Genomic DNA, 22250 nt, shown 5'->3' on the forward strand with positions numbered 1-22250 from the left:
ATGACTAGGAACATGGGGGAGGGTGAAGATCCTGTTGCTTATATTCAAGATGAATGTTGTCAGGAGACTTGTGAGCTGTGGGATAAAACAGTAGCATTATTTTACCATATTTTTTGTCAAGGGCTGCCCAAGCAAGTGCAACGACAGTTGAAAAAACAGGTGGGAATGGAAGCAGAGCCATGGCCAGAAATACAACTGACTATCGTTCAACACTGCCGATGAATGCAGGAGAAGAATAAAAAGAAGGCAGAGAATAGAAAGCAGGAGGAATCGAAGTTAGTTCAGAAGAAATTATCAAAAATAGCCATTGAAGGAGCAGTATTGACAATTAATGAAGGAAGGGTGACACAGGAGATACCTTCAGGGCAGCAAAATAAAACAGGGTCCCAGAGATCAGTGTGGGCACAACTTTTTGGCCAAGAGGAAGAGGGAATCGGTCTAGAGGAGAAGGACAAGGTGGAATTCAAAACCCCCAGGAGGATTTAAAAGCAGACAGCCACAGCAATGTTGGAATTGCAGAAGAATAGGACATATAGCTAGGACATACAGAAGCAGAGGAGGCATGCAACAAAATTTGCAAGCTCCAACAGAGAGGATGGATTATGCTCCACAATTTAATACAGAAAAACAATTGGAATATTATGCCCAAGATCACACACAGGTATGCGCCGCAACTTCAACAAATGCAGTCAGTACCACAGCAAATGCAAGTACCCATGCAAGCACAACAGGTACAACCACAGCAAGCGCAGACACAGCACCTTCACCAAAATTGGGGAGTATGACTGTGGTAGGAGGGAATCCTTTCACAGGTTCAGTGATGAATGTATACAAACAATAGAATAGCCCACAGGGTGACCTGATGTGTTCAGTACTATCAGTAATGCCAGACCACAAGAAGAACCAAGGATCAAGGTGACAATAGGAGGTAAGACATTTTCATTTCTTGTAGACATTTGAGCGAATCGCTCCTGTGTCCGTGAGGTAAAATACTCAATGTCAGGTACTTCCATGAATGCTCAGGGATTCTCTGGGGCGATGAGTTTAGTTCCTTTTACAGACGAATTCCCAATCACTATAGGAGAACATGATATGTCGATGCGATTATTATATTCTAGGCAGACGCTAGTTAACATTTTAGGGCGTGACTTAATGACAAAACTTAACAAGAAGATATCTTTCACTGATGATGGGATAGTGTGTTCAACTCCAGGGATACATTATGTTGGGATAGTTGACCGGTATACCAGAGGTCGTCTGGGGGTCCGTCCAACTCCCAAGGGCCCAGCACCCTTCGCCAGAATAAATGGAGGACTCAGCCAACAGCAAGTAAGAACTGCGGTTTATTACAAAAAACCAGCAGGGATCATACAAGACAATCAAGATTCTCCAGTACATCTCAACTTTACAATCCGTGCTCCCTGGTTTTGTCGTGACATTCCGTCATCCCTTTCCCAAAAACCTATCCCCGGATTGGATTGAGTATCTACAGTGGTATCCCTTATGGAAGTCTCCAATAGAGGTTATTCTACTGGCCCTTACATGTCAGGTGGCTGTCCCGTCCCCAATAAACTATCTATTACATTGTTGCAGGGTAGTGGGCTTACCATTGGTTCTTGTCCCTTGCCATCTACCCCTGATTTTCTATTTTGTGATTGGCTACAGCGGATCTCCACAGGCCTGGGACTCGATTCGGTTCTCAGCTCTGTGTGTACCTCTTGAAGGTGATGTGAATGAGTATGTGTCTGTATTGTATCTGGTACTGTACAACCTTTACCTATGAGAGTGCGTACCCACATTGCAACACTTGTTTCACTCTGCATCTGGTTTGCTGGGATTGGTTCTTCTTTCCCACCATGGGTGAATGCCCATTGTCTGACTCAGCTGCATCATGGGCTTGTATACCACAAGATCAAGCTCTTGAGCCTGCACTTATGAGGATGAATTCAATTTTTTGGCAACTGGTCCCTTGTCGTCTGGAGTTTGGATTGTGAACATGTATCTCTGACTTTGGCTGTGAGCGTGCTTTGCGCTCCGTGCCACCTAAGTCAGCTCCTCTCATCTCATGTACTGTGGCTTGAGGCCATCTGTAATTTTCCTTATACTTATAATATGATTTCTACATGCTCGTGTTAATCTAGGTAACCTATAAATTAGTCCTTCTAGGCTCCATATATACTCCTGTAGTTCCATAGGGTTATTCGCCCGAAGCATCTGCAAGCTTGCTCTGGATCTCTTGTTGCCTTGCATTTCTGTGTTACTGCATTTGGCTAATGAGAAAAATAATAAAAATATTGACAGTGTATATGTGTATCTGCCCTCTAGCTATAGAACTGTATAAGCAAGTTGTGTTTGTTCGTGTAATCTGGCGTGTGTGCTTCATGACTAACACTGCTATGTCATGGTGCCACTAATGACGTCAGCAAAATGGCTTCTTGGTGCTTAATCGAGACTGTCCATTAAGGTATTTCCAAACACGATCTCTGTTGTCTCCCTTATACCTGTAAGGATATGCACTGGATTGGGCCTGTAGGGTTGGCTAAGGTAATATCTTTCTGTGTATGTGTCAGTAATTGGTGCACTTGGGATTCATCCGAAATAAGATGAGTGACTTTGAGCATCCCTGGCTCTAGGTATTGTCATGTTCCTGGGGTGAGAAGGGGCATTCCTGGAACCTCTCTTCAGTGCCCCCTCTGATCATTAACCTTACTGCTCGGAGCTCTTCCTTTATTGCATTGAATGCTTTCACTGTAGAGTTTATTGTCAGCATCAACTCCCACCTGGTAATCTGCAACCATTTTGTGTTTGCATATGTCTGTACTGGTGGAACCACTGAGGCAAAGAACATTTCTGTCCTGCCGAATAACCTATGTTCAGGTGGTACATCATCCAGGGATGTTTCTGACTCTGATGAGAAATAATTGTCTCTTTTCACCCTACTTACTTGCACTGACCATTTCTCTTTTCCTTTTTCTCCTACTCCCACAGACCTCTTCTTTCTTGTATTAGTGTCCATCTTTGGGAAGTATTCAAGCTGTATATCAGTCTTGGGAGGATAGCTCAGGGGCAACAGGGGCAACGTGCTCTCCTTGGAAGCAAGACGACACAGCAATCCACGCGTTCGATCCCCAGAACTGAGCTTAGAAACCTCTGGGTATGAAGCATGTTATAAATAACCTACATATCATATCACATATCCTTCTTGGGCACTATGAGTGATGGCATATTGATGTGCACTAACAAGCAAACTCCTCCCCAATTGGGTGGCAGCTTCTCATATGCCTTGGATCCACACGCCCAGTAGTGATCCATCAGTGCTGCAGTGCCTATCTTCATTGCTGGATGCTTATCTGTATACCGACATTCTGTGTTATCACCAACTCTCACTTCTCTCTGATTCTTGTAATGCAATACTGGTTTCTTCAGAGGTATTATAGGCATCGGTCTAGCTTCATTCTCTACCCAGGTGAGCAGATTGGCACTCGCATTCCCATTCCTTTAGGCGCCTGTCGTTCTCTCCTTGTACTGTATTCACTGGTGATTGTACTAGGGCATGTGCTTTGCTTCCTACTACTCCATGTTTCCATCCTTCTTCTGTGTATGCTTGGCCATACACAAGCATCTGTGGTCTTTCCCAGCATCATGGTTCTCCTCCAATTTCCTTCACCCCCTCTTCGGACAGGGCAGCTCCTTCAGTGTTTTTGTTTTCGTGTCAACTTTCTGTGGCCTGTCAGTTATATATTGTCAAGAGTCTTTATGTAACTGGCTTGGTAGGGGAATGTCTCTTGAGACATCCATCTCAATGTTGCTGTTTTCTGTTGAAATGTTCTTCAAGTTGTAACCATGGATAGTACAGAAGGCATTGGGCTCTTGCTGCTGGTATTTCACTTGGTATGAACATTCTAAAGCCACTCATGCCATAGGGGATTAATGAGCAGACATAGCAGCTATCTGCAGTGGTGTCCTTACCTACTTTGGTCATGTGTTTGTACCACATGTTATTAGACACTCTAACAGTGTCAGTGAGATATAGATCCACTCCCCTCATGTCTGTGTCAGCAATGCATTTACCTCTCCTTACCTTGCTCTCAGTGCTCTACTGTCAACCTTACATGGTCATTTCACCTGCTAGGGTCAGGGTAATGCTAGTAGAGGATAAAGAGGTTTCACTGGAAACAAGTGATATTTGACAGAATATGAATACAAAAACCCACTCGGGAATAAAAGACATGATAAGATAAGCACATTTTTTATTATTTCAACCATTTTTACCTGTGCTGCTGGATCCTTGTGCAGCTTGAGGGTATCTGTTGCTTGCCTGAAATGTGCAAAACTAAGCATTACTTTGTTAGTGTTAGATTTAGGTTTCTGCTCCGTGGATTAGATAATAATTCATGGTGAATACAAATATCTGCTCCCACACAGTTTTAAGTGTAGGGTCTCAGAGCACTGTGAGAACTGAGGGGTTTCCCTGTTCAAGATGTGGGTAAGCTTGGGCCAAATATGCTAGAAAAATGTGGTAATATATACCAGGAGGACATGCTCAAATTCTATTGTACCTTCTAATAAAGTGAACAAATTAGCCCGAAAAGGTATCAGGTTGTAAATCATTGGGCAACATGAACCGTCATAAAATATCACAGTCGCACTTTCACGAAGAATGTATGTTGAGAATAAAATAACAAACAGACAGTGTATCCTCACTCTGCATTTGTAGGAAGTCTTTGCCCTAATTCTGCTGCCCTTGATTGAGTAACCATTGGGTGTCCTTCACTTGGCAGTGTAAGTTCAGAATTATCTATTTGTTCCTCTTACTGATGATCGTAGACCCTGCCAAAGTCTTTGCCAGGTGAGGGCACAGCTTTGTAGGGCTTGATGTCTGTGAGGTGGTCCCAAACTGACTTCCGCTCCAATTTCGCTGCTCGTTCAGTCATGGCTTTAACAGTATACGGGCCAGTGAATCTGGGTGCGTCCCATCGACTGACAAAATTCCGGAGGAGGACCTGATCCCCAGGAAAAACAGGTGGTTCCTTCAAAAAGTCCTTTGGGTCGTTGACACTGTTGCTCTGTCCGCTGGCTTCAGGGCCTCCATGGTGTCATCATATCTGGCGAGAGATAAAAGGGGCACCAGCAATCAAGGAAGTAACATAATCATACATTTCCTGGCCTAAAACATTTGCACTACTCTCGGCATCTTTTAGTGACCTAGTGGGAGGAGCAAGGGGGAGTTGCATGCACCGTGCTGTCACCCCCTAATGTGGGGTTAAATGGTGGTCGGACCTGGGCTTGTTGTGCAATGCAAATAATGCCAGGGGTGGGTAGTGGACACATTTTTGTTGGTACTCTTTTTGGTTTTTGCAATGCTTTCCTTCAAAAGGCCATTGAGGCGTTCACATACCCCATTTGCTTGCAGGTGATAATCTTTGGAAAATGTGTGTTGAATGCCCAGTAACATTGTGATATGCTTGAACAGCTCGTTGCCGAAGTGAGGGCCATTGTCAGACCGCAGGCCCTCACACACGCCCCATCATGGGAAAAGTTCACAGACCAAAAATGTCTCTGCCCTGAGGGCATCAAGATGGATACAGGGCCTTGCCTCAATCCACCGAGAGAATGGGCATACAACCCCTATCATGTAGTGGTATCCTTGGCATATTTGGATCATGTCAACAATGTCAAAATGGAGGTGGTGGAATGGACCAGCTGGGCGAGGTATGGCTCCTCTAACAACTCTTTGTGTATGTCCTACATGTGTGTACACTAGGCAGTTGGTCATAAATTCAGCCATGTGTTCCGCCAAATTAGGACAGAACCATGTTTCTCCAATATGGACATCAAGCACCTCCTTACCCATATGTGGTGGATAATGTAACTATGTCAGTGCTGTGTGCAACAATGCAAGTGGCATGACCACTTTCCCTGTGTTATTTTGCCACCATAGGGCATCTGTTGGAGATACTGTACATCCCCTCCTAGTCCACACAGCTTTTTCTTACCTGGGTGCAGCTCCCTGCAGTTTCATTATTTGTGTTGCTGGAAATATATTGTACCCCTCTTTTAGTATCAATGTCTTTGCATAGTCATGGGCATGTGATGAAGCCTCGTTTCTAGGAGCTCTCCAAAATATGCGGCACACTTTGTTTCCGCATCTGCTGCTTCATTTCCCGTTGAAACGAGGTCTTCCCCCTGCGTGTGTGCTTGGCATTTCACTAGGGCTATTTGCTCAGGATACTGTATCACTTCTACTAGCCTGCCCAACAGAAGGGCATGCTGTACTGGTGACCCTCCTCATCCATTGTGACAGTCCTGAGTGTACTGTGGACATCCCGTATGTGGAATCTGAATACATTGTCACCTACTTCTTTCTGATGTGATCCAATGCCAATATTAAGGTCACTAGTCCTGCTGCCTGTGCTAAATAGGGTGATGGCAATCATGCACTGACAACAATCTCACTGGTTCCATCCTCTCTTAGCCTCACCAATGCCATCCCTGTATGTCTGACCCAGGGGTGTTGGTAGGTCTGGAAAAGATGAAGGGCTAAGCTAATGTAGGGACTGGTGGGACTCGGGGCTAGCTAGTATTTTGGTTGTAGCACCTGAGCTTCTATCCGGGGATACAACCTAAAGACCCAGGGCTATACTCCCCTCAATCCCCCCTGGAAACACCTCTGCAGGGGTGTTGCTAGTTCTGAAAAAGATCATGAGATAAGCTAATGTAGGGACTGGAGGGATTCAGGGCTTGCTAGTATTTTGGTTGTAGCACCTGCGCTTCTATCCGGGGCTACAACCCAAAGAGCCAGGGCTATAGCCCCCTCAGCTGCTGCCTAGCAACACCTGTGGACCCTGACCCCATCTATCTGGTTAATTGCTGATGAATCGTCAATGTAAAGTACCTCAAGTGCGTCCTCCTGTACCTTGCGGGTGTCACTGAATTCCTGTATGTTTTCTGTGCAGTCATGTGCATAGTCACCCTCCTGTAAGATGTCGGTGAGAAAAGCTGTTGGGTTAATGAGTCTGCACCTCACTAAAGTGATTGGTTTGATAGTAACACGTCTTACCCTGATGCTCTCTGTGTTGTCAGTATGCTCTTTTGCTTCTCCACTATTTCAAAAAGGGCATGCCCCACATAAAGAGTGGTGCTGCTCCCCATGGTAATACTTGCACATTTTTCCACTGTGAATGCGGCAGTAGCCAAAGCTTGTTCGCAAAGGATAGTGTCCTCTCATTACTGGGTTAAGCTTCCCACTGTAGCATGCTAGTGGCTTTTTGCCCCAAGCTTGTCTTCTGTGTCAATACTGCTGTCACCACTTTCGCATCGGAGTGTGAGACCAAAAATAATTCCCTTTTATAGCCTGGGATCCCTAAAACTGGAGCTCTTCATATCACTTCCTTCAGCTCATCGAATGCCTCAGTCATTTCTGTTGTCCATCATATTATTTTGGGTCCCTTTTGTGCTTCCTTCAGAGCACTCAGTAGATGTCTGGTGCAAGTGCTGTAGTCAAAGACCCATGCCATGCAGTAATTGCATAACCCCAAGAATTGCTGCTTCTCTCTCACTGTTGTGGGGTTTGCTGTCCTGCATATTGCCTCTGCCCTTTCTGGCATCACCTGTCAGCCATGTTGGTCAATCATCTGTCCAATGTATAGCACTTACTTCTGACAGTTCTGTAGTTTGCCTTTGTCCACCTTGTAACCTTTTGTAAGCTAACACTGTCAGCATGTGTACTGAGTCATTTCTACACTGTTATTCTGTCGTGCTGCAAATCAGAATGTCATCTACGTTCTGTATGACTGTGCTCTCCATCTGTACATTGCCTAGGTTCATCTGGAGGACCCTATTGAATATGGAGGGTAAGTCACAGTACCCTTGAGGAAGTCTTGTATGTTTCCACTTCTTGTTTCTATACATAACAGAAGTCAAATCGTTGAAGTCTGTGTGTAATGTTATAGAGAAGAATGCATTCTTCAAGTCTATGACTGTGAAACAGGCAGCTTCTTCTGGAATGCTGCACAAAATTGTCACTGGATTTGGAACCAAAGGATACTCTGCTTCTACTACATGGTTAAGAGGGCGCAAGTCCTTTGTGAAACGCCATGACCCCCCTTTTGCTTTCATGATTGGGTATACAGCAGTTTTTTAATGTGATTCGTATTGCACTAGAATGCCCCACTCCACTAGTGCTGCAATTGTCTCATAAATGCCCTTGTCTGCCTCCCTTGAAAGTGGGTTTTGTTTAACTCTGGGTAAAATTGCTCCTGTTTTCAGCTTGATCTTCACTCCTCCCACTCCCTCAAAAGCCCCACATCATAGGGACTAGTGGTCCATAGGATGCTGGGCACCTTGGCCAAATCCTCCTCGCAGAAGGATAGTAGTGCTTTCAGCACCATAGCCATCCTCTGTGGTACCTCTCTGAAAGGTATCTTTATCCAATATGTCACACTCATTTTGAACACCATCCCATGGTCTGATCTGTTGTCTCTGAACAGTTCTTCTTCTGTCACTGTGGTCAATCTGTACCCTTCAGCTACCGCGATCACTGATCTCCATGATTGTCCTGTGTTGTCCATCCCATGTACTGCTATCCACTCATCTCCCACAATCACTGTCTCGATCTCCAGTGGTATTATTGTCCCTTCTGCCTCATCCAATGGTATCTCTGGTCTGAACAAATACTCATTTGGAATGTGCCACATCTTTCCTTGAATCCCTGGAAGCCATGCAATTGCAATCTCTGTCCCGTATTGGAACAGGTCCTCGTCCACAGGCATCCCCCTCTGTACCTTCCATGCACAATAGGCTTGAATGATTTCCATTATCTTGACAAAATTGATCCCTGCTGTGGAGCACAACATTCCCTTGTCTGTGAAGGAGATAGTAATGTTAAGTCTGCTCATACTGTCGCTCCCAAGTATGTTTACATGTGTCTGTCGTGAGTAAAGTAGAGGCAAAGATAAATTGTGTTCCCCTATAGAAAGGGAGATATTGTCTGTGAAAGGAACCACTTCTGTAGCCCCAGAGATTCCTTGAGTATTCATGGCATCGCCAGACAACCCATAGCTTCCCTCTTGGATGCAGGATTTAGTCACCCCTGTGTCTACAAGAAAGGAAAAGGTCTTGTCACCTATCAACACCCCTATGCGTGGTACCTCTGCAGGGCTGGGTGTTATCAACAGGATATGAAGTCTGTCTGTGGGCTGTCCTATTGAGGGTATGAAGACATCCCATTCCCAGAAAATTGATTGTTCCCCACCATTGCAACCCCTCCCAGGTTCCTAATGGCGGTTATTGCTATGGAGTCTATGTGTACCACTGTCCTGTCGCTTGGCTGTATGCTGTTCTGTATCTGTGGTACCTGCTGTGAGTTACCTCAAGTCTGGGGTTATTGCAAATACTGTGGTATGGGTGCTTGCATCTGTTGTATCTGCATCATGAGCTGGTGTGTCTGAGGGTGTGCGCTCAGTGTCGGTCTTTGTTGTTGTTGTGCTTGGTCGTCTGGCCCCATCTTGCGACCATAATCACACTAATGTCTGAAATGCCTGGGTATTGTGTCCTTAAAGCTTGCCATACGGCAGCTCAGCAGTTTTCAAACGGCGAACAATCGTGTGCCATGTCCTAGATGGTAACTCCTGGAAACCCTGCTCTTTTCTATACGTCATCAGCGGCCTCTCTGAGGATCGCCACTAGTAGTCCTTTTACATCCCTCACTGCTAATCTCTGTCCCTCTGTCATTCTTTCCATTTCATATATCTATTTCTTTGCACCCACGGTCAACAAAGGTAACCTACATCTCACGTTTTCCTTGTCAATAAGTTTCCATGGTATATGTTGAGGTTGACCCCCTCCTTTTCCAGTAGGGGCAGTTGTGTGAATCCTGCCTCCCCACTCGCTCCTCAAGTCAGCCTAACGTGTTTGTCTGAATCTCTAATGTCAGTGTATACATCGACTGGCTCTCCTCTGAGCAGTCGCGCACAGTTGTCAGACACCCCCATGATCTTAGTGTTAGAACATGCTACAGCCATCTCCCCATTCCTTCGTACTTGGAGATTCCTAAGTCTCTCAATGCATGGGAGAACACTGTCAGAGTTGTGTGATGCGGCTCTGGTCCGTGGGGTCTGATCATCCCGGTCGTCCTTCATCCCCCCCGTAATTCAGTCCCCCTTCCCATCTCACACTCCTTTCTGTGCTGTCCCCTGGGGACCTATTCCTCGATCGCCCTCTTTTCTCATTCCCACGTCCCTTTGCGTCATCTTTAAGGAATAAGCACAGAGCACAAAGGGAGTTATATGGATAAGCACCAAATGTGGGGCATTCCTCATAGATTGAAGAATAAGATAACATCTCAAGAGTCAACTATTGGTCAATTAAAAGTGTACACATTTCATATGAGATAGAGTGAGCAAGTCTCTAGAGGCCAAGAGGAGAAAGTGCATCCAGCATAATTAAATCAAATAGCAGAAAATAGAAGGTTGAAATCAACAAATTCATGGTCTGCTAACACGTGATATTGGAGAAGAGAACAAGGGCTATTCATTAAGCCTCAGACAAAGATAGTCGTGTGCCTACACTCCGTTGAATGTTCCAGAACAGTGAGCAGTCAATAAGGTCAACTACAAAAGAAAGGCTTTGGCTTATGGCCTACTGATGAGAGGTGAGGGACTAATTGGGAAAACGGGAAATAGTCTGGCGGGAGTCTAACTCCTAAATTTAATTTCGCTTATGTGCTGCTAAAAGAGTCAAATGTCCAAGGATGGGATAGTATGTCAACCAATCAGTGGGTTTGAGGGAAAGCCTAACATACAATGTTGCAGAGACCAATACACTGGCAGTGTGTCCATTATAATCAGTACTGTACGTATGTAGAGGTAGTTCAAGGATTGCCCTACAGATGAGGCATAGCCAAAATTGCACTAATCTGTATATATTATATAAGAAGATATGATCCCTTAACCAATCCTGCCCCTTGATATGTCGATAGGTTTTGTTTTTTGCCACGTAGAATGACATCATAAATGACACATATTAGGGTATAAAGCCCTCTGTGTAATCAAGCTGCTTTGTGAGTGAACACGCATCAGTCCAAGTTTTTTCAGGTCTCCCTACTTTATGAAATGAGAGTAAAGTCGTGTTTTTCCATATTTTTTGAGTCTGTCCGGTCATTTGGTCTGTAATCTTCATTTATAATCCCATCTAGCACAAGAGACAGTTCAAGGTGCTAGAGCACACACTGCTGATGCCAAGGTTCCTCAATTCTGAAAATCTGCCAGATTCATTTTTGGAAACTGCCCTAAAATAATATAAGGGGTTTCTGTAGGTTAGTTTTGATTCTAATGTGGACCGGCTAAGAAAGGATGATTTATGAAGGTCTGGGGATAGTGTCGTTTAGTTTTGTTTTTTCAAACATTTTTCTGAGATCTAGATTTATTTTTGAGTAACAAAAAAAGAGTAAATACTTAAAAACTATATCATATCTATATCACTGATTGCTAGTTATGGAAAGATGATTTTTTTAAGCTAATTTAGGAAGTAATCTTTTTTTTATTGTTTTACAGCGGACCTGTAGATTTTGACAAATCACAATCGAATAAAAATCATGAAAAATAAGAAATCAATTCATCTCAAGAATACAATAAAAATGGATACACTTTGATAAAATTCAATTTAAGCTAATGCTATTTCAACATCATAACATGTGTACAAATATTTTTAAAAATCCTAAAAAAAACATTATTTTACTCAAGTCTATAGCACTCAGAAAACCTACAACAGATATTATGTTGGAGCTTACTACACCCCCCAGACATCTTATCTAAAGATCATCTTCAGTAAATGAATCACCAGAGCCCCAATATTTACTAAAATATCTTTGACGAGCGTACTGCCAAAATGGGCACTCCAACATGATAATCTGTTTTTTGTAATGTAAAACAAATGATAGGTATTGCTTCCTAAGTTAACGTAAAATGTGTGGTAGGGAGGTATTAAAGGCTTTTGGTATTTTTGGGGTGTTAAATGTGCTCAAAATGCTTTTATTTAATTAACTACATTGAAAAAGTTCACAATGAAAGAGAAGTCTATGCTTGTTTACTATATTCTTTGTTTTCATTGGAAAAGCTTTTCACTTGACTTAACAGTAAAGCTCTCGCTTCACTCCTGATATGAGCAGGGTAGATATCACACCTCCTCTTCTTCATCACAGTACCTATTTAGTAATCCTACCTGAACCCCTACACCCCTCTTCCTCCTCCAAGTACTGAATAATGATCTTAGAAATATAGCTCACATCCCCTTTCCGTGTCCCAGTATGCAATGGTAATCTTACCTTTACTGCCCACATCCCTCTTCCTCGTCACAGTGTCCCACTACCCTACCTCATTCTTTCTTGCTGTAGTCCCCCACTACCACCACATCACTCTTCCTCATCACAGTACCCCACTACCATCACTTCACTCTTCCTCATCACAGTCCCCCATTACCACCATATCACACTTCCTCCTCACAGTCCCCCTCTACCACCAAGTCACTCTTCCTCACAGTACCCCACTAAGACCACCTCACTCTTCCTTGTCAGAGTACCTACTATGACCAACTCACTATTCCTCTTGACAGACCCACACTACATTGTATCAATCTACCTTGTAAAAGTCCCCCAATACCTTCACCTCATTGTTCCTCATCACAGTCACCAACTACCCCACTTCAGTCTTCCTCATCGCAGTACCCCACTATCCCCACCTCACTCTTCCTAGTTGCTGTACATCATTAGTAATAGTAATCCAAGTGGACAAAAAAATGAAATATTTGATAAACGTTATGTTGAAGAACAGATATGAATATCAAATTATATTACATCAGTTATGTCATTAGAAAAAACAGCATAATTGCAGCTGGTGGGAAGTATAACATAGCAAAACACTTGAAATTCAGTAGAAAAACTTTAGCTAAGGGACCGTCAAGGTAAATATGTTCAGTGCAAAAAAAACTTGAAATTCAGTGAAAAACTTTAGTAGAACACTGTTAAGGTGAAACTTACTGATCAAACGAAACCCTTGAAATTCAGTGAAAAAACTTAATTTGATGTGACTTTAAGGTGCAGATTTAATGCCACAAAACTGCTGAAAGTCAGCAGATATTAGAAGCTATGCTACCTTAACTAAGGGGCCCCCATTGCACAGCCCCTAAACAAACTAATGACCTTACACATGACATCACTGATGACATTGCATATGACATCACTTAGGATATGTCAGATGCCATCAGTGATGACATCATATCAGAAATCAGGTAAGTCACCACCAATGACATCCTCTATGACCTCAATATCTCAGTTCGGTCCACAGAATCACTTCCTAATTCAGGGTCCATGGACATTTGTGGACCAATCGGAGAGCTGCATGACATTGTGATGAATCTGAGGATATTGTCCCTTCTCCCCTAGCAGGAGATTTTCCCATCGGGCAAAGTCAGCACATCCACAGCACAATAGTCCCGCCTGGCGGTGCTGCACCGAGGGAGGATCACATGGGATCACATGGGATTGGGGACAACAATTCTCAGGGAATGCAGTATTCACCCGCATTAATACATCCAACCCCTTTCCAAATACCAAATCCTCTGCCCCCTCTCTAGGTAGAGCAAAGGTTCTATGTTGTCAGGTCAGTCATTTTAATATGCTTGACAGACCTAAACTACGAGAGAAAAGGAAGTATCTTGCATCCGAGTTGAAAGTGAGTACTGTTTAGAAGAAGATCATTGAGAGTCTGAGGATCACTCAGGAGAAGCGGAGTGAGCGGTCTAGCTTCTCACGGGATGTAATTTGCCTGAACGAATACAGCAAACCAGCATGATAGTTCATGAGGAACTAAGCTGGGAGTTAGAGGGGGAACGATCCTCCTCCGAGGAACTGCATGAGCCCTGCACCCGGCAGGCAGAGAAAAGCCACATGGGGAGCCGCAAACCGAGAGAATGTAGAGCCTGAACGTAGCCCAAGCTGGATGGACTACACAGGCTGCTGCCAAGAAGTACCTCTGGGAATCCCAGGCTCTGTTGAACATAGACGCCTGTAGAACTGCTGCAGGCCCCCCTCCCCCATTCAATGGAAAGATGCCAGAGCCTCGACAAACAATGCAGTGACTGGGGAAACGCCAGTAACAACCAAGAAGCAGGAAACAGGTACGCGGGTTTCCCAGGAGACATTGGAGGTCCGCGAAAACAGAGGGGTGAATACAAATATTGCAAGAGGAGGGTCTGGGACCCTGAAGGGACTTTGCAAGTCTGGGACCCACACCCATACAGAGACAAAAGTATAAAAGGGTCTGGGATCACAGGAGTTAATGAAAAAGTGGAATCACATTTTTGGCAGAAGAGTGAACCAAACAGATATGATAACAAATTGTCAGTTTCAGACCTGCACCCATATGAGAAGCAGAGAACAACTAAGATAGCAGAATCGGGTGTTTGACAGGAGAGTGAACCAAATACTATGATATCGCAAGACAGAAGAGCCATATGTTTGGCAGGAGGGTGAACCAAACTGATATGACAACGAACTGAGAGTTTGGGACCCACACCCATGTGAAAGGCAAGCGCCTAATATAAGGAAGAATAAGAGGGTATGGGATCTACGTGAAAGAGAGACATTCCAGCAGAGGACAATAGCTTAACAGGAGAGTGAACCAAGTTATACTGTGAGTCTGGGAACAACACCCAAATGATCCATGAGAGGATATTAGTTTGGCAGGAGAGTGAACTAAGCTATATTGTGAGTCTGAGATCTGCACCCATGTGAGGGATTGAGAGGGTCAATGGCCCCAGAATTGATAAAAAGGAATTCTACATTTTATTCCAAACTGTGTCAACATGGTAGAATAAAGAAATATGAATCCAAAACATATATCCATGTGAATTGTCCAGTGACATTTGCCTAAGAGAATTAAGGGGCTCACAAGTCCAAAAGGAATGAAAGTGAGAAGACTTCTAGCGGAAAGCAAACTAACCCTAGCTTTGAATTCTTACATCTTTGAACACTGTTTATTACATCAGCTTTATCACCAGAGAGACTTTTCTGTTGGCTGGAAACACAATGAACACTTGTTATTTTGAGAAGAGATCCTCCTTGCACAGTTACCTTAGAATGTTAGTGTTAGGGCCAGAACTCGGTTTGAGGACACAGCAGTGACAGATATTTTAATTTCAGAATTCCTGACAATTTCACCAGTTTTCTTTGAGGTAGGGAAACCCCTCTTGGCTTTAGAGATAGAGGCATTTTTCAAACCTTTTCTTAATTAATAAAAGTATATACCCCAAAACATGCCACCATTGTGTCTGAGCCTTACATCTGCACCCTGACAAAATCCACGAACATTCTATGCGGTCGCTGATTGGTCGATTGAGAAACATATGGTGTGACAATATTTTTAAACGGACCCCATGTTGGATACACAAACTGCACACATAGTGCAGTAAAATCGGGGTAAAACAATATTCAAAACACATTACCCTTTTATTACAAATGTCATTTGTTATGTCATCTTTGAGGTCCCAGGTGTTAGTCTGAGTAGTGCATGGTGGGTGTGCGAGTTATGGTTGCATAACTTGCCATAAATGTTGAATTACTTTGTTTTTTTTTATTTGGTGTTGCAAGCACAATGTTCCTTTATCATACTCTTTTCTCTGAATTTCAAAGGTTTTTATTAGAGTTACTTGATCATAACATCCCTTTAACACAATTTTTCTCTGAATTTATAAGGTTTTTATTAGAGCCAGATAACCATAACATCCCTTTAACAACGTTTTTCCACTGAATATATGTATGTCTTTAATGCTGATTTTATTTTGTTTAGTGTTAAATAATATGCTGGCATTCCCAACAGTTATAGATGCTTAACTTATTTTCTGAGAAAATACTATTTTATGGTAAGACTTCGGGGTACTGTTGAGGAGCATCTGGTTGCAATTGACATGCATTGGGAATATCTATTGCATGACCCACAAGCCTTGCCTCACCTGAAAAGGAAAACAGCAATTTTGGATGTTGACAAGTGTCTATCGAGCTTACACTTGAAAAGGATGTATAAGACCTATGCTGGACAGAGTTTGACCCCGAATCCGCCTTGCTCACACCTGCTTAAACCCATTAATCCTCACCTCAGGTGCTGTATTACCTACTTACGATTTGATATCCTTCCCACTAATAAGCATCTGGGCAGAAGGAGAGGGCCCTCACTGGCAGAAAAGTTTAGTTTATTTTAGTTTTGTTTATTATTTGATAATGCGCTCCAAACACTGGGGTAGCCGGGCGCAGCGGTAACAAGAATACTTAAGCTTGGTTACATACAGTAAATGCATACATGTTATTACAGTATTTACAGTACAAATATACGAGCTGTAGGAGCATCACATCACACAGGGGGAATAGTCTATATTACAAGTTTCAGGATAGTGCAGGTTTCAGAATATTTACATGCATAAATCCAGGGTCTAAAGCCGGGGACCAGTTTAGTGGGTGTCATTGGTCCAAAGCCAACTTTTCACTTTACATATGAATCTACAGTAGGGCTGATCATCTCTTAATGCAGACGGAAGTGCATTCCAGGCATGGGCAGCTCTAACAGGGAAGCTCGCACCGCCCGATTTTGTGCGTCTCAATCTAGGGGTTTCCAGCAGAAGATGGTTAGAAGCTCAGGTGTGGTGACTGGAGGATTTTCTAGTCAGTCTAGCCGAAATATATGGGGGCGCAGTATTGTTGAGTCCTTTGTAGGTGATAGATAGCATCTTGAGGAGAATTCTGTCACTAATTTTTAACCAGTGGTGGTCTTTCCTGATATTAGATATATGCTCTCTGCGGGGTATGTCCAAGGCTGCTCTAAGAGCATTGTTCTGCAGTATTTGCATTTTGTTTATGACAGTTTTATTGGCACCTGCATATAGGGCGTTGCAGTAAGCTAATTTAGACATTATTAAGGCATGGCTAGTGTGATACAGTTAGTTTTGGAAAGGTAGGGTCTACAGGCCCTGATTAATTTGCAGGTGTAGGCTGTAGATGAAGCCAGGGAGTTGACTTGTTTTTTAAGAGATAGTGTGGAATCAAGGTAGAAGCCTAGTGTTTTTACCTCGGTTACCACCTTGATTATATTGCCATCTATATTGAAGGCCGTGTAGCTGGGGCTGAGTTTTTTAGGTTAGAGTCGGAACCCAGGATCAGTATCTCTGTTTTGTCATCATTCAGGCAGAGGCCGTGGGAGGCCATCCATGCCTGAATGAGGAGGTAAATCTTGTTTACTAGAGCTGTGTCTGCGACAAAGTTGCCAGATTGTGGTATGAGGATCTGCGTGTCGTCCACGTAATTAGTATAAATTACCCCCAGTCTGTCAAGTTTGTCGAAGAGTGGCTTAGTGAAGATGTTGTACATTGTAGGGGAGACACATGAACCTTGTGGGACACCACAGGTGATTTGTATTGGGTCCACTGAAGCTAAGAGGGAGAACACTCTCATTGTACGGTTGGCTAGGAAGGATTGTACCCAGGCTATAGCTTCACTTGAGAAATGGGCGGCAGACGCTAGATGCTTGCATAACACTGCATGGTCATCCAGGTCGAAGGCCGCTGATAAGTCGAGGAGGAGGAGCATAGCTGTTTTTCCTTTATCCTTCAACTCGTCGATTTGTGTCTTAAGGTCAATTAAGGCTGTTTCAGTACCGTGTTGTGGTCTGAATCCAGATTGTCGTGATCCTAGTAGTTGGTCTGTCTCCAGGTGTTTTTGGATCTGGAGGTAGGCTACTCTGTCAATGATTTTAAGGAGGAACGGGACCGTGGTAAATGGCCTATAATTAGTGGGGATAGCTGGGTCAAGGGTCTGTTTTTTGAGGAGAGGCAGTATCCATGATTCTTTGATGTTTGTGGACACAGTACTAGATCTAAAGGAGGCATTAATTAACTTAGAGATGAAGGGTGCTAAGTCTCTAGCTGCATCCTTGATTACTTGTGCCGGGCAACTGTCACCCTGGCAGTTTGATGGTTTCAGAGATGAAATAACCTTTTAAGTTTCCAGTATGGACATGTTGGTAAACCTAACTGGTTTACAACTACTTAGTCCATCTGTACTTGGTGTATCTGTCGGAAGGGTGGTATGAGTTCCTGTGGAGCTCAAGGTGGCTTTCTTCTTTGCAATTTTGGACTGTAGAGTTATTATATTATTTGCTAATGCGTTTTGGATGCTGGTGCACCATTGTTTGTCCTTGGGGAAATTGTCCATGGGAGCAATTGGGTTTTCCTTTTCCCGGAGGATGGAGAAGAGTTCTTTAGCTTTAATGATTCTCTCATTGAATGTATTTTTTTTTAGTTTGGATTATTTCTTTCTTGTATTTGTTCACAAGGTTGGCAAGTAGAGTTTTATTCTCAGCTGAAGGTGAGTGCCTCCAGATTGCTTGGAGTTTGCGTTTTTGGATTCGTAGTTCTTTGAGATGGGGGGTGAACCAAGAATTGAGGTGTGATTCTTGTTTACTTTTATGTAGTTTGATAGGGGCAATAGTGTCCAAGGCTTTGTACATGGAGATGTTAAATGTACCAACTAGTGTATTTGGGTCAGAGTTGTTGGCGCTAGCAGTAAGAGCTGGTAGGAGGGAGGGAGTAGTTTTTCAGCAGTAAATTCTTTTTTGCTTCTGGTAGGCAGAGGTGGTATTATTTCACAAGTATCTGCTTTAAAGGGTTCTATGATAGATGAAAAACAGATAAGGTGGTGGTCAGTCCAGGTTTGAGGTATGATGTTAGCGATGGTGGTAGTGCAGTTCAGATTGGCTATTCAATCTAGTGTGCGTCCTTTTGTATGTGTGGGAGCTAGGAGTTTTTGTGTAAGGAAATGTTCGACTAAAATCGATTGGATAGATTGGGCCTGTTTGTCCTCAACATCATTCAATCCCAGGTTAAAGTCACCTAGTAATAGGAGCTGGGTGGAACCTTTGATGTTGTTAGTGAGGAGGCTGGAAAGGTCTTCCTTAAAGTTCCCTAGTGGGCCAGGTGGTCTGTACACCAGGAGAATAGTTACTGTACTATTATTGGAGATGGGTAGTTTAGCTGAGAGTAGTTCACAAGATGTGATGGCTGGTGGTGGGGTGAGTCTTAATGCTAATTTAGTTTTGGCAATAATAGCCAGGCCGCCGCCTCTCGAGGTGGGCCGGTCAACTCTAAGTATATTGTAGTTGTCTGGTATGGCAATCATAATTGCGGGACCTGCCGCATCATGAAGCCAGGTCTCGAGACAGCCAAAAAGTCTAAGTTATCAATAGTGAGTATGTCAGCAATTTCCGTGCTATGTGCTATGAGGGACCTCGCATTGATGAGTGCTCCTGATAAGGTGGGAGTGGTATTTATTTCTTGAGTGGGTTTTAGTTTGGGGTGCTTGGATCGCTTCTGGTTATGAGGAAAGTAAATCTACGTTTTAGGGGGTCTTTCAACATCTGTGGCAGATGGGTTAGGGTTAATGGCAATTAAAATGGGTTTGAGGATTGATGGTCTAGTTCTATTGTTTTTGAGATCATAGAGTCGTGGTAGCCTAGCTCTAAGTCGCATATTTCTCTCATGCAGATTGCAGGGTTTAGAATTAGTGTGGGCCATTGTTGTGGTAATTATTAGGGTAGCCCAGAGTAAGGAATAGAGTGTATATATAAGGTGAGTCTTAGTGGTGCACATGATGGGTTATTCTATGGTCAGTCCTGCAATGTATAGGAAGGTGCTGCGTAAATGCTAGTTATAGGAGCTAGGCATAGGTGTTCTTACAACAGTGACGGGGGACCTAGATTTGACAATCCCAATAATAGCTAAAAATGCATACATGACACAATGGAGGGGCACCTAGATTTGACAGTCCCAATGATAGCTAAAAATGCATACATGACACAATGGAGGGGCACCTAGATTTCACAGTCCCAATGATAGCTAAAAATGCATACATGCCACAATGAAGGGCATCTAGATTTGACAGTCCCAATGATAGCTAAAAATGCATACATGCCACAATGGAGGGGCACCTAGATTTGACAGTCCCAATGATAGCTAAAAATGCATACATGACACAATTGAGGGGCACCTAGATTTGACAGTCCCAATGATAGCTAAAAATGCATACATGCCACAATGGAGGGGCACCTAGATTTGACAGTCCAAATAATAGCTAAAAATGCATACATGCCAGGGGCACCTAGAAAAGAAAAGTTGTGCAGGATGTGTAAGGGGACAATTGAAACAACGAGACATGTCCTCACTAGCTGCCCCAAGCTGTCAAAGTACTACTATAAAGGGTATGCATTGAAGGGTAACCAAAATATCTTTGTGTATTCTGACCAATGGTGGAGCAAATATACGGAGTCAGCTCCACGGTATTAACGGCAGGTGCCTTTTTTATTTGGAAGGAAATCAGATTAACTTAAATCCCATGGTATAATTATTGAGATTTTTGTCAGACGGGCCTCATTACAACTTTGGAGGTAGCCATGGCGCTATTGGCGCCATGGCTGCCTCCAAAATCGGGTCCGGGTTCCCTGAATGGGGAATTACCGGGCCATTCCGAGTTCAGAGGGCCCGGTAATTCCTCCTACAGGGAACCCGGGCCCGTACCTTCCCCATTCCCATTTGAGCCCCCGTAGAGCTCAATTGGAATGGGTGTGGGAGCTAACAACGGGCCGATTACGACCAGCCCGTTGTTAGCTCCCTGGTCCCCTCGCGGGACCCGCTATGGACGTCTGGTGAAACCAGACGTCCAGATGTGGTCCCGCAAGGAGGGACTCGTAATATTGCGGAATGGGTTTAACAGCGCCGCCACCATTAGCGGCGCCCGTTAACCCATTCCGCAATAGTTATAATGAAGCCCATAGACATTTTAAATATGGAAATGTATGTTAATTTTTAATCCAGAGGTTTTGGGAAAATGTGTTTGCAAATGTATTTGGATTAATTGTAATCAAATATTTATGTATGTGTCTAAGCTGTTTCTCTTCTGTTTTTGTGTTGCATAAGGTTGATTTACAACCAATGCATAATAAAAAAAGAAATGTACTTATTTTCTAAATGGTAACCTTAACTTTTTGTATCTGTTTTACCCACTTTCTTCTGTGAGGTGAGATATGTACACATAGTTATGTTTGGTCCAGTGGACTACCTTTCAATGTGCTGAATATTTTTGATTGTAGTCTTCAGGGCTGGTTAGCAGTGTACATATAAACGTGTGTATGTGTGTGTTTTGGGGGCTGCAGATGTGTTTGTGTACTTCGAAGTATATTTTGTATTCCTTTATCACTCAGCACCTACAGTGCATGTACAGAAATATCAATACATTTCTGGCCATAAAAAGTGATTGTGGACGAGATAGTGTATTTTACAGTCTCTATGAAAATCAACATGTAGAATACCGTTTTTTTTTCAGCAGTCCTTTTAGACACCAAAACGTTGATGAAACTTCACCAAATATGGTATTACATTTTGGCTTCAGCCAGATCATTTACATGACACATTTGGTGAACGGAGGATAGCACAGGTGCAACGTGCTGGTATTGGAAGCAAGACCGCACACAGCGCAACAGAGGTTTGAACCCTGGATCTGTGCTTAAAAACCGAACTTGGGTATTAAGTGCATTATAAAAACCAACTAAAATAACACACACACACACGACAGTAACATTCATTTCTCAAGGTATCCTTTACTATGAACACAATTAGTATGAGGAATTGGTCAGTAAAATGTATGCAAATGTAAAATCTGTACAACTTCAAATATCATCATCATATTAACTTTATTCGACTGCAAGGCCATCAAAGTACAGCATTTCACATAGCTCATCAATAATTACAGCAATTCAAATTACAAACCATCCTACCTGAGGGGGAAAATGGTAACTAAGTCCCAGATACTTTGTTAATGTCTACAGTCCTTATATCAATTTAGGATCAAAAGTGTTGGCCAATTGAGCGAGCTCTTCACTTCCCTTGGTAAATCCCCCAGAACCTTTTCCCCACTGGAAATGCATTGGCCCCCGATAACAATTGGTGTTATGACCTAATTTCCAGGGGTAAGAACTTTTAAGGTGGGGATAGGCACTGATTTGAATAGTACTGTGTGGTGAGGGGCAGTGTCTCCTGGGAATACTAAGTATTCTATCAACAACTATTTGTTACCTTAATTCTATGATGTCATCTCAATTTAGATTCAAGCACCCACACACCTCTTGAAACCAGTGAGCATACTTAACGGCGAGCAATTC

Source organism: Ambystoma mexicanum, chromosome 6p, assembly GCF_040938575.1.
Source record: "Ambystoma mexicanum isolate Mex_15411 chromosome 6p, UKY_AmexF1_1, whole genome shotgun sequence".
Classification (NCBI taxonomy): Eukaryota; Metazoa; Chordata; class Amphibia; order Caudata; family Ambystomatidae; genus Ambystoma; species Ambystoma mexicanum.